A 13,331-nucleotide genomic window follows, 5' to 3' on the forward strand; every position below is an offset into this window, starting at 1 on the left:
GGAGCCTCCAATAAGATGCAAACGCCAACTGACTCCACTCCAACCAAAGCACCGAAAGCAAGAGCAACCAGCTCCATGACGAACATCGAACGGTCCGCACCGGTCATTCCCATTTCCCCTAGAAACTTGGGGCCACTGATGGAGGAGGTGAGCCCGGAAGAAGAAGAAACTTACAATACCGCACAGCTCCTCAGTGCGATACAAGGTTTTCAGACAACTCAAGCTGTTCATACGGCGGCTCAGATGAAGATCATAGAACAACAGAGAAGCTTGCAGGAGGAAAATGCCAAAATCTGGCAATACCTCAAAGGAGCAGCGGAGATACAAAGAGAAGGCGTGACCCCGGGGCCGCCCTTAGGACAAGGGATACCCGCAGGGAGGGAAACCGGTGCCGCAACGGTCGGAGGAGGCGGTGCGCCACAAGGAGAGACGGCGGCCGCGAGCAGCGAAGACACATTGGAACTGAAAATCCAGCATTTTTTGGACAAGAGAGCCCTCGGAGGCGTCATGGGAGGAAGTATCACTTCCAGTAAGACGCCGCTGGTTCAAAGAATCATCGAGACAAGGTTCCCACGAGACTGGAAGGCTCCTCGCCTGTCGCAATATTCAGGAACCGAGGACCCAAACGACCACGTGGCCTCCTTCATGAGCACTATCAACTTGTATTCAAAAGACGAGGACATCATGTGCAAAAATTTTCCCACCACACTCTCATCCAGTGCCCAAGAGTGGTATCGAGGACTAGCTCCTGAATCAATTGACTCATTCGATCTACTAAAGGACCTTTTCCTCTCCCGATTCGCCGCGGCAGCGAAGGTGAGGAAGATCAGCTCGGACCTCAATGGGCTCAAGCAACGAGCAACCGAGCCACTGCGTAACTTTCTTTCCAGATTCCACCATATGGCCTTTCAGGTCAAAGGCCTCAACCTAGAGGTAGCTCATGATGCCCTAGCAAAAGGAACCTCGTGTGAGCCCCTAAAGCAGAAGTGCTTTAGAAAGATGCCGCGATCCTTCGAGGAGCTCATGACCATGGCACAGACCTTCGTCCGGTATGACAACTGCGACCGACTGGCAGGGTACGAGGAATCAAAAAGGGACAAGGCCAGAGGAGATGCGCACAAACAGGAAAAGAGCAGACCAACCGCAGAAGCTCGGGACGAAGGTCAGGCATGCAAGGAAGCCCCGATGCCTTTTCCAGCGCGGGTCGAGCGAGAAAACCTTGAGCGCAGGGGGACCGATCCCGTGGAAAGGAAGTACATTATACTGCTCAGAGTCAGCCTCGCCGATTCGCACACCTGACTCCGCCGGCAGACAAAGGCAAAACCCGTGTCAAGAAGGAGTACTGCAAATACCACAAATCCTCTGTACACTCCACGGAGAACTGTTATCAACTGCAGAAAGAAATTGAGCGGATCACGGAGTAGGGTGCGCCACCGAAGACCATCAGACAGAGGGAACAGAGCCCAAAGCAATGAGACACCGGGCGAGCAGATGAAGCAAAGCGACCAAGGTACCACGGAGAAATCCATGTCATAAGGGAGGGAGCGTCGGCACTCTGTCCGCATCCGGAGAGCTCCCGAAAGAGAAAAATAGCTGATCAGACCCTGACGTTGCAGCCACCACTTTGGACCAGCCATTCGGAGGCCCTCGTGATCACCATCAACATCGCCGACTTTAAGACGCATCGGGTGCTGGTGGACACAGGAAGCTCGGTGAACTTGCTCACCTGGAGAGCGCTCCGCGCTATGAAAAATACTCACACTGCCCTCCGCGCTGGAACTTTTCCTCTAGTTGGCCTGTCAGAAATTGAAGTCCCCGTAAAGGGAGTAATCTCTCTGTCGACGATCTTTGCCGAAGGCGACCAAGAAATAGAGGACACCGCAGAATGGGTGGTGGTGGATATCCCCTTGGCCTATAACGCCATTATCGGGAGACCTCTGCTGGCCAGCCTCAAAGCTACAATTGATATCTCCGAGTTATGCTTGACTTTACCGCTTCGACACGACAAAATCACCATCCAAGGAGAGCGCATACTGGCCAAGAAACTACAATGGGAGGCGACTCAACCTTGGACAACGCTTTACCTGGAGGACGGTCTGATGGATGAGAGGGGTATAATCCCACGCCGATTGAGCCGGTCAGCGACTGTGCTATCGGGGAGAATAAGATACTGAAGATTGGGACCAGGCTCCCACCTCCTCTAGCCAGTGAAATAAAGGCCGTACTAACGGAGCATTCAGACGTATTCGCATGGTGCACCGAAGACATCACAGGAGTCTCACCCGAACAAGCAACTCATAGATTGAACATCGACCCCTCCGTTGAACCCATAAAGAAGAAGAAGCGGGTGCAGGCGAAAGACAAGCAAGCTGCAGTCAAGGAAGAGATCGAAAAGCTACTAGCTGTAAAATTTATTCGTGAGGTCCATTATCCGGATTGGTTTTCTAACGTTGTACTTGTAAAGAAGGCCATCGAAAAGTACCGCATGTGTGTAGATTTGACCAATGTCAATAAAGCATCCCCCAAGGATTCCTACCCGCTGCCTAACATAGATCAGCTTCTCGACCAGACAGCTTGTCGCAAAATCTTGTCCCAGTTTGATGCCATCACTGGTTTTCAGCAAATCCCTCTGGACCAGGCCGATGCCGAGAAGACCTCCTTCATAACGCATGAAGGCACATATGGTTACAACGTGATGCCTTTCGGTTTGAAGAATGCGGGAGCCACATACCAGCGACTAGTAGACAAGATGTTCGCTCACCTCATCGGTAAAACGGTACAAATATACATCGACGACATGGTCATCCTAAGCGCTGTTGAGAGTGACCACCCTCGTGACTTGTCGGAGGTATTTAAAATTTTCAGGGATTACAACCTCAAGCTAAACCCGGAGAAATGTTTTTTCGGTATTCGTAGCGACAAGTTCCTTGGTTGCGTGGTTTTGGAGAAAGGTATCGAGCCTAATCTCGCAAAGATTGAGGCGATTTTAGGAATGGAAGCACCGCACAATTTACAGGGAGTTCAGAGGCTCAACGAGAGGGTATCGCCTTGGGCCGATTTATTTCCTGCTCGGTACAGCGTTGCTTGCTTTTTTACAAAGCAGTCAAGAAGGAGCATCCCTTCAAATGGTCTACGGACTGGCAGGCGGCATTCAACGCCATTAAAACTTTCCTTGCCACGCCCCCACTACTGTCGGAACCAAAGCAAGGATGGGACATCCAACTGTACTTCACCATCGCCGATGAAACTGTGACAGTCGTCTTAACTCAAGAAGAGGGGACGGAGCTCTACCCAATTTATTTTTTGAGCAAGGTCCTGAAGGGTGCAGAAATCCGATACTCCGAGGTTGAGAAGGCTCTGTTCACCATCACACAAGCATCCGAGCGTCTCAGGCCATATTTCCAAGCGCATACGGTTGTGGTCAAGACCAATTATCCTCTCAAGAAGGCAGTCCAGAAACCAGAAGTCTCCGGGCGGATCACCAACTGGTCGGTGCGACTATCGCAGTTCGACATATGTTTTGAGCCCCGTACGGCAATCAAAGCTCAAATACTGTCCGACTTCCTTGTAGAATTTAACGGATTATCAACTAGCGACCTCACACTAAAAAAATCTCACAGCAGCGACATGTGGACTATGAGTGTGGACGGGTCTTGCGGCTCAGGGCGGGCAGGCGTAGGCATTGCCATTCAGGGACCTAATAACCTCCGACTATGATATGCCGTCCGACTCGACTTTCCGAAGATGAACAATCAAGCAGAATATGAGGCCCTGATCGCAGCTCTTCGGTTAGCCAAAACAATGGTAACCGGGCACCTGACAGTTTACTCGGACTCCAAACTTATTGTTAGCCACGTCAGTGGTACTTACAGAGCAAAAGACCCAACGATGTGTCAATATTTGGCGCTCGCCAAATCTCTGCTCGAGGACCTCAAGAACAAAGGAGTAACCTTTAGCCTTACACTTGTACCACGAGAGGAGAATGAAGAGGCAGATGCCATTGCCGCTCTCGCAGCAGGTGAGCAGTCCCGTGACCCGCATGCCCTTATAGAAACTGCTACGAACCGAACCATTAACGCAGAGTGCTCATTAAAAATCGCCACAGCAGACGCCACAACGAGCAGTTGGAGGAGTCCGTGTTAGGGTTTTGGTGTCGTATAGACAATTGTTCTAGGATACAAACTTAATGTAAATGAATTGTTCTTTATATCATTTGTTTTAATGAGATATATGTTTTATAACTGTATAAAGGCAATCCCTTTTAAGCGCTAAATAAAGTCTAATAAAAGGAAATCCGTAAGTATGTTTAAAGTGATTATAAAGTGTTCATACAAGCATGAAGTGAGACAAAACTTTATAATAAACTAATAAACTTAAAACCACCCCAAGTCAAGTGATATGTTTAGGATTGATATATCACTGTTGAGACTTGTATGTAACAATGTCTTCTGTCTGACAGAAAGCTGATCTCACAAGCTTCATATATACAGATATCTGGACAGTTACATAGATCCGATGAAAAGTTGTTCATTAGGATTGGGGATCCGATTTGAGATAACAGGATGGGTAGATTCATCCTTGTCACCTGTTCATCTCATTGGTATTAATAGGTATAACTAATCCTCAGACTCAAAGGAATATTAATTGGTCATCCTGAATTACTGAATGTGAGACTTTGATCCTGTTGTCCCACGATCCTTAACAGAGATGACTCTAGGGTGTGAACAGCAAAGGTTGGGTGTCACATGAGGTAATGTCAGGGTAGTTATACATTGGATTGAGCATTTATCACTCCCGATAAATGGGAGATACATCCAAGGATCGCTTGTGGAAGACTCGACTCTAAATCCTTGCAAGGTGATAGCTTAAGAGTAAGAAATACAGATTTCACTTAACCTATCTTTTTGAGTTGACTCAGCCTGAACAAGTAAAACGAACGTCTCGCTATATGTGACTTGACATCATCCATAGTCATAAGATTCAGTTCAAGGATGTAGTTGATAAAGGATCGAATTATACTATAACTAATACGGAAAGGTTAACGACAGAATCAACATGTCTTCTTAACGGACTCTGGGGGAATGATTACAGACTTGTCAATAACATACTCAGTACATCATTCCGTTATGCAAAGATTAAATATAATTCTTGAAGAAATTAATTTAATAGTTGCATACGGCCAGAAGTAGTAAGAACCTAATGGATCACACATAAGACTTGGAACCAAAAGAGAGATGGATGTTATTAATTGATGGAAGCCCAATTGAGCCCAGTAAGGCCCATTTAATTAAGGGGGCCGAAATTTATATATAATTAGTAAGGAATTATTTTAATTCCATTAATCCTAATTTGATTAGGAATATGAATTAAATTAATTAAGAGATAATTAAGTTAGGAGTTTTAATTAGATTAATATACTCCTATTATTATCCAATAAGGTTATTTATTATTATCCTAGATATATTAGATATATAGTGAGATAATAATTAGGAATTCTATTCCGAATTGAATTCCTATTAAATAACCTAATTCTATCTAACTAGGTTTTAGATACAAGTGATTATATATACCCCTTAATACATGAATTTCGACTAATGCTCCCTAATCCCACCTAGTGATTTTCGAAATTCCTAGCTTAGAGAGAGAAAGAGAATTCGACTCCCCTAGTTCGTGGACAAGAATTCATACGGCTTCCATCGATCGATTAATTTCATCTATCTCCTTTTTCTTTGATCTTGTGTTGATTAATTAGAGGCAATCTATTTTGGTTGCATCTCATACGGTTGATTCTAACTTAATCTCACCGTGTTTTACTTTGTGCTTGGGAACTCGGAGAAGAGTTGTGGGCACTTCATTAACAACGGTAGATTGTTCTTCAAAAGATATTTCTTCTTATCCCTCTTTATATGAAATAACGATTAACGGATCCTATGGTCAAAAGGAAGTAGGCTAAATTTTTTATATTTCTGCTGCTATACCTTAGCCTGATTTCCAACAGTGGTATCAGAGCCATCATTAAATCCGTTATTTCATATATGAAAATTTAGAAGTTTTTCAATAGGATTGAATAAATATTTATGGTTAGGATTAATTAACAAATTGTTTGATTAATTAATTGTTAATTAAAATAGATTATGTATGTTCCTAATTATTTCGATTGATAATCATTATAACAAAATCTATTAGTTTTATGGTTAGGTTAATAAAATTAGTTTTATTAATTCTAAAGATAAAACGGAAATCTATTGTAGTTTTTCCTATTTATGAAAATCGTTTTTTAAACCGTTTTAAAATCTAATATATATATATGTTTATATATTTAAAAAAAAAATACGACAGCGGCTCGGGTCGCGCCTCATGGCGCGACCAGCCGCCGTCGCACGGCTGCTACCTCGCGGCAGCAGCCGTGTGCGCAGCCGCGGGGCTGCTGCCCAACGGCAGCAGCCCGGCTTCGGGCCCTCGGTCCAAATCCCACTTGATTTTAATTGTTAACATCGGCTTGAATATAATTTGTATATATATATATATGTTTCGGAAATTAATAGTTTTCTGTTTTGATTATCGAATGAAAATTCGTTTAAAAGTTTGTTTTTACCAAGTTGTAAATCAAAGTGTTAAATGAATTGAAATCAAAATAATTGGGACATGCATAATTGACGTTTTATATGGTTATATTAATCTAAGAATTAATATAAAGATACAAAACGATTAGAAGTAAAATTGGATGAAAGTTAATTTGACGAGTTAATGTGATTAACCTAAATATTACATAAGACGGTTATGTAATCAACCAATTAAATTTATTTAATTGAGTCTATGCATGTTTGGAGTTATGGACATATTTGGACCTTCTTTTAGTCTTTTGGTATTTTTGAAATAGGGCATGCGCGTCCTGCCTTTCTACTATCTATTGTAATTTCTCCTCTCATCTGATTCCCTTCAATTCAATTGAAGTTTTCTTATAGTAGTATAGAAATTAATATGTAATTTCAAGGCGCCATGGAGAAGACGGAGGACCTAAAGAGTAATATGTAATAGTTAGTATTTCCTTAGGTTTGCCCTTTTATTCCGCCTCTGGCTCGACGGAATAATTTAGATGATATGTCCATAACGCCAATGTATGTGAATGTATATGTCTGATGTATGCTAAAGCAAATCAAGACTACGTTAGATTATGAGACTTAAAATAAAAATCCCTCGTTAAAAAGTTAAGTAAATAAGTAAGTTATTAAAATCGGTTGCCCCTCCCTAATATTATAATTCAGCCGGCAGTACTGGGGGCCTTTGGGTTGTTGAGCAAACTCAAGCTCGGGGTTTTATGGTAACACCTGATTTATCGAAAATCGTTCTTTCATGAATATGGGGTAATACTTAAATTAGATTATGATAATTGGATGAGCAAACTCATGTTGTCATAAACTAATGGGCAATATGGTTGGGATTAATGTGAATAGCATATTAGTTACTAATGTGGTTAGTAACTCAATAACCTAGGAGTCACATTCGAGATGTGATTGATTACATGAATCTACCTAACAAATGAGACTAGCTTGTTGAGCAAACTCAAGGTGAAATCTCAGGAGTTAGGATCCTAGCTCACTAAAGGATTTGTGAAATTCTTCGAATTAATATGGAGGGCTATTAATTTGGCAAAATAGTGGGAGCAATCTAAAATAAACTAAAAGTCCTATAATTTTAGAATGATATACTTTAAAGCAAATGAATGACATACGTTTACTCTTTCTCACTCTCAGGTTTAATTAAACGCACTCTTATAATCATGACTAAAACCAATCTGCAAAACATTCTTATCGATAACAAACTGAATGGTTCAAACTTCACCGACTGGTTTCGTAACCTCAAAATCGTTTTGAAGTTCAAGAAAAGAGGGTATGTACTTGATACATCGATACCCCCTGTCCCTGAGGATGATGCTCCCATCGAGGAAATAGATGCTTATCAGAAGCACAAGGCTGGTGACGATCATGCCGGATGCATCATATTTGCATCGATGACATCGGAATTGCAAAGGCAATATGAGGAAATGGATGCCTATTCCATCATCGTGCACCTAAAGGAACTGTTTGGGGAACAGACTAGGTGCGAACGCTACGAGATATCCAAGTTGCTATATCGTTGCAGGATGCAAGAGGGCACATCAGTCATGACACATTGTGTCAAGATGATTGGCTACATTACCAAACTTTCTAGTATTGGATTTGCGATGGATAACGAATTAAGTGCAGACTTAATTCTTCAATCCCTCCTAGAAAGTTATTCACAGTTCATTATGAACTATCAGATGAATGACTTGCAAACCTCTCTTGAAGAGCTTGCGAATATGCTCAAGTCAGTTGAGCCCAATATGAAGAAATACAAGACCATACCGACTCTTGTAATTGAGGGATCAAAGAAGAGGAAAGGGAATTTTCCCAATCCTAAATATCCCAAGAAAGGTAAGAAAGTCGTGCCCAACAAAGGTAAGGGAAAGGAAGTGAAGAAGCCCAAAGGAGAGTGCCACTTCTGTGGTAAAGACGGACATTGGAAGAGAAACTGCAATGAGTACCTAGCCACCCTCAAGAAGGGAAATGGTGGTGCTTCAACATCTGGTATGTTTTATATTGAAATAAATACAGTTTCACAGTCTGAATCTTGGGTACTTGATACCGGATGTGGATCTCATATTTGTACAAATATGCAGGAGCTAAAACAGACTAAGGAACTAAAGAAAGGAAGCATAAACTTGCGAGTGGGAAATGGAGCAAGAGTTGTCGCCCTCGCAATTGGAGATTATGTCTTATCTTTGCCCTCTGGGCTTGTAATAGAATTAAGGAATTGTTTATACGTTCCTGAGATGTCTCGTAACATTATTTCTATTAGCCGTCTAGTTGACGACGGTTTTCATATTTCAATAAAAGACAAACGTTGCGATTTTTATAGAGATTCGATTTTCTATTTCTCAGGAATATCACAAAATGGGATTTATGTGTTGGATGATAATATTTCTGTTTTCGCAATTGATACCAAAAGACATAAGCTAGATAATTCAACTTACTTGTGGCATTGTCGTTTAGGCCATATAAACAAGAGACGCATGCTAAAGCTACATTCAGATGGGCTTATAGATCCAATCGATTCTGAATCATTGGAAACATGCGAATCATGTTTAAAAGGTAAAATGACAAAGACACCCTTTAGCAATAAAGGTGAGCGTGTATCAGACACTCTAGGACTCATTCATTCAGATGTATGCGGTCCTATGTCGGTCCAAGCAAGAGGAGGATTCAGATACTTCATAAGCTTCATAGATGACCATACTCGATATGGTTACATCTACTTGATGAGGCACAAATCAGAAGCTTTTGACAAGTTCAAATGCTTCAAGAATGAAGTGGAAAATCAATTAGGAAAGAAAATAAAGACACTTCGATCCGATCGAGGTGGCGAATATCTTTGGGATGATTTTCTGAATTATCTAACTGAATATGGGATATGCTCACAATGGACACCTCCCTATACACCACAACACAATGGTGTATCCGAGAGGAGGAACCATACCCTATTGGATATGGTACGATCCATGATGAGCATGGCCTTACTTCCAAAGACGTTCTGGGGCTATGCCTTAGAAACTGCCCTCTTCACCCTGAACCGAGTACCAACTAAATCCGCTAGTTCCACACCATATGAATTGTTCGTTGGTAGGAAACCCGTGTTCTCGTTTATGAGAGTATGGGGTTGTTCAGCGTATGTCAAACGCATTGCGTCCGACAAACTAGATTCTAAATCTGATAAATGTTTCTTCATTGGATATCCCAGGGAAACCGTAGGGTATTACTTCTATCATCCAGATGATCAGAAAGTAATAGTATCCAAGCACGCAACCTTCTTATAGAAAGAGTTTCTCGAAGAAACACAAAAGGGAAGCGTGATTGAACTTGACGAAGTTCAAGAAGAAGAAACACCGACTGAAACAACAGAAGTAGTTGAGGTACCCGAAGTAGTCCCATTAGATGAGACTCCAGTGCCACCTATTCGTAGATCACGAAGAGTTCGTGAACTCCCAGTTAGATATGGTTTTCTAGTGGGAGATGATAATGAGGTTCCCGTGTTAGACGACGAACCCGAAAACTACGGATTATCAACTAGCGACCTCACACTGAAAAAAGCTCACAGCAGCGACATGTGGACCATGAGTGTGGGCAGGCGTAGGCATTGCCATTCAGGGACCTAATAACCTCCGACTATGATATGCCGTCCGACTCGACTTTCCGATGATGAACAATCAAGCAGAATATGAGGCCCTGATCGCAGCTCTTCAGTTAGCCAAAACAATGGTAACCGGGCACCTGACAGTTTACTCGGACTCCAAACTTATTGTTAGCCACGTCAGTGGTACTTACAGAGCAAAAGACCCAACGATGTGTCAATATTTGGCGCTTGCCAAATCTCTGCTCGAGGACCTCAAGAACAAAGGAGTAACCTTTAGCCTTACGCTTGTACCACGAGAGGAGAATGAAGAGGCAGATGCCATTGCCACTCTCGCAGCAGGTGAGCAGTCCCGTGACCCGCATACCCTTATAGAAACTGCTGCGAACCGAACCATTAACACAGAGTGCTTATTAAAAATCGCCACAGCAGACGCCACAACGAGCGGTTGGAGGAGTCCGTGTTGGGGTTTTGGTGTCCTATAGACAATTGTTCTAGGATACAAACTTAATGTAAATGAATTTTTCTTTATATCATTTGTTTTAATGAGATATATGTTTTATAACTGTATAAAGGCAATCCCTTTTAAGCGCTAAATAAAGTCTAATAAAAGGAAATCCGTAAGTTTGTTTAAAGTGATTATAAAGTGTTCATACAAGCATGAAGTGAGACAAAACTTTATAATAAACTAATAAACTTAAAACCACCCCAAGTCAAGTGATATGTTTAGGATTGATATATCACTGTTGAGACTTGTATGTAACAATGTCTTCTGTCTGACAGAAAGCTGATGTCACAAGCTTCATATATACAGATATCTGGACAGTTACATAGATCCGATGAAAAGTTGTTCATTAGGATTGGGGATCCGATTTGAGATAACAGGATGGGTAGATTCATCCTTGTCACATGTTCATCTCATTGGTATTAATAGGTATAACTAATCCTCAGACTCAAAGGAATGTTAATTGGTCATCCTGAATTACTGAATGTGAGACTTTGATCCTGTTGTCCCACGATCCTTAACAGAGATGACTCTGGGGTGTGAACAGCAAAGGTTGGGTGTCACATGAGGTAATGTCAGGGTACTTATACATTGGATTGAGCATTTATCACTCCCGATAAATGGGAGATCATCCAAGGATCGCTTGTGGAAGACTCGACTCTAAATCCTTGCAAGGTGATAGCTTAAGAGTAAGAAATACAGATTTCACTTAACCTATCTTTTTGAGTTGACTCGGCCTGAACAAGTAAAACGAACGTCTCGCTATATGTGACTTGACATCATCCATAGTCATAAGATTCAGTTCTAGGATGTAGTTGATAAAGGATCGAATTATACTGTAACTAATACTGAAAGGTTAACGACAGAATCAACCTGTCTTCTTAACGGACTCTGGGGGAATGATTACAGACTTGCCAATAACATACTCAGTACATCATTCCGTTATGCAAAGATTAAATATAATTCTTGAAGAAATTAATTTAATAGTTGCATACGGTCAGAAGTAGTAAGAACCTAATGGATCACACATAAGACTTGGAACCAAAAGAGAGATGGATGTTATTAATTGTGGAAGCCCAATTGAGCCCAGTAAGGCCCATTTAATTAAGGGGGCCGAAATTTATATATAATTAGTAAGGAATTATTTTAATTCCATTAATCCTAATTTGATTAGGAATATGAATTAAATTAATTAAGAGATAATTAAGTTAGGAGTTTTAATTAGATTAATATACTCCTATTATTATCCAATAAGGTTATTTATTATTATCCTAGATATATTAAATATATAGTGAGATAATAATTAGGAATTCTATTCCGAATTGAATTCCTATTAAGTAACCTAATTCTATCTAACTAGGTTTTAGATACAAGTGATTATATATACCCCCTTAATACATGAATTTCGACTAATGCTCCCTAATCCCACCTACTGATTTTCGAAATTCCTAGCTTAGAGAGAGAAAGAGAATTCGACTCCCCTAGTTCGTGGACAAGAATTCATACGGCTTCCATCGATCGATTAATTTCATCTATCTCCTTTTTCTTTGATCTTGTGTTGATTAATTAGAGGCAATCTATTTTGGTTGCATCTCATACGGTTGATTCTAACTTAATCTCACCGTGTTTTACTTTGTGCTTGGGAACTCGGAGAAGAGTTGTGGGCACTTCATTAACAATGGTAGATTGTTCTTCAAAAGGTATTTCTTCTTATCCCTCTTTATATGAAATAACGATTAACGGATCCTATGGTCAAAAGGAAGTAGGCTAAAATTTTTATATTTCCGCTGCTATACCTTAGCCTGATTTCCAACAGTCCGATAATCAGGTATCTAGAAGATGGGACACTACCGGAGGATCGAACGCAGGCATCCCTTGTGGTTCGACGTTCCTGGAGGTATGCAGTGCATGACGGCCTTCTCTATCGGAAATCCTCCAAGCACCCGTGGCTGCGTTGCATATCCGAGGAGGAAGGGGATCACTATTTAAAGGAGATACACCAGGGTGTATGTAGCTCACATCAGGGCGCTCGATCAATTGCGAAGAAAGCCCGTCTGCAGGGACTTTATTGCCAAACCATGGACTCTGACGTAATGCGACTGGTTCGTAGCTGTCAGGCATGTCAACTACACGCCAATACTCATCACGCGCCAGCAGCTCCGCTCAAAGGCATCATCACACCCTGGTCGTTTGTCGTATGGGGCATTGATTTGCTCGGACCTTTTCCGATGGCCTTAGCACAGAAGCGTTTTGTAGTGGTAGCAGTCGATCACTTTACCAAATGGATCCAGGCAGAAGCAATAGCCAAAATAACCGCCGACAACATAATCAGTTTTCTTAAGCGAACAGTCATATACCGGTTCGGAGTCCCTCACTCTTTCATCACAGATAACAGGAGGCAATTCGACTGCAGTCAATTCCGCGAGTTCTGCGCGGAATGGGGTATCAAAGGACGTTACACCTCGGTAGCGCATCCTCAGAGCAACGGGCTCACTGAAGTAAGCAACCGAATAATCCTACGAGGCATAAAAGCGCGCCTTTTTGACTAGGAGCAAGCATGGCCTGACCATATCCCAGCGGTATTATGGTCATATCGCACAACCCCACACTCCGGCAC

This window comes from Euphorbia lathyris, chromosome 2 (genome assembly GCF_963576675.1).
Source record: "Euphorbia lathyris chromosome 2, ddEupLath1.1, whole genome shotgun sequence".
In the NCBI taxonomy this organism is placed as follows: Eukaryota; Viridiplantae; Streptophyta; class Magnoliopsida; order Malpighiales; family Euphorbiaceae; genus Euphorbia; species Euphorbia lathyris.